This window comes from Apis dorsata, unplaced genomic scaffold (genome assembly GCF_000469605.1).
Source record: "Apis dorsata unplaced genomic scaffold, Apis dorsata 1.3 scaffold_269, whole genome shotgun sequence".
In the NCBI taxonomy this organism is placed as follows: Eukaryota; Metazoa; Arthropoda; class Insecta; order Hymenoptera; family Apidae; genus Apis; species Apis dorsata.
In genome coordinates, this window is record NW_006263547.1 from 1,219,977 (window position 1) to 1,221,156 (window position 1,180).

Below are 1,180 nucleotides of genomic sequence, written 5' to 3' on the forward strand. Positions count from 1 at the left end.
TTAGACTGAACATGATACCCCATTTACCTCCACGTACTAAATTTCTAAGTCCGTATCTCCATCCCTTATGTACGTACCTAGGCCAAACCAGCCGAGGGGCACAATGGACCCCCTCACGGTTACGTAACCGTCCGCCCTGTCCGTCTGGGCACACCGTGTTCCGTGCTCCGTTCACGTCTCGCCGAGAAAAAGCTTCTTTCTGCTCGCGTGAATGGCTCTCTCCCTCCCTCCCCTCTTCCTCTCCACCGATCCACCGATTTTAGATTTCTCGATGCTCCCTGCCTAGGTCCGGTGTGAACGCGCTCACGGACGAGCGGAAAGGGACGATACAGGGGGGAGAGGGAGGGAGGGAGGAGATTACACGGACGATGATGATTCGATGATGATTCGATACTCGGCAGAAGCGGAGGACGCGGAGGGATTTCTTTCCCCCGACGGATCTATTGCCGAGTCGGTTACCCTGCTTGATTTCTTGTTCGTCTATGATCTATGAATATATTATTCTTCGAGAGGGAGAGAAGGTTATTCGATGACATGTTCACACGTGGAGTTGTAAGGATAATTTTATTCTCGTGATGTTTCCTAATTTTACGTAGAAATTTCAAAATTGGAAATTAATAAACGATCGATGCGCGAACAAGGAACGAATTTATTAATGGAGAAATATCTTTCTCAAGAGCAATATTTATGGTGTATATTTCTCAGTTGAAAGTCAGGCTCGAAGAAATCCTGTTCCGTTTCACGTTCCAACCATAAGTCGTTGAAAGCAAGGACAGATAGATAGATAGATAGATAGATATAGATCCACCTCCTCGATCTCGAGTCAAAAAATTTCGTGCCCTCGACCCTGTTCCCACGTACACGTTCCCAATAAATCCAGGGGTGAAGACAAAAAGCAAACTTCCTCTTAGGGCTCTACCCTCCCCCTCTCTCTCTCTCTCTCTCTCTCTTTGGTCCTATTTTTAAGATCTCGCGTCAAGTGTCGTCTCGAGGAGGAAGAATCCTAGCTCGAATTTGTTTCTCGAATCCTTGAATCGACGAGGATGGATGAGAACCTCTGCACGCCTCTCTCGCCTCTACCGTGATAATGCGTGACAATTCGAATTTACTTGCAATTACCTATGGCCGGATGATCACGTGACGCCTGGAAAGACGATTAAAGTGGCTACGTACACGGCTG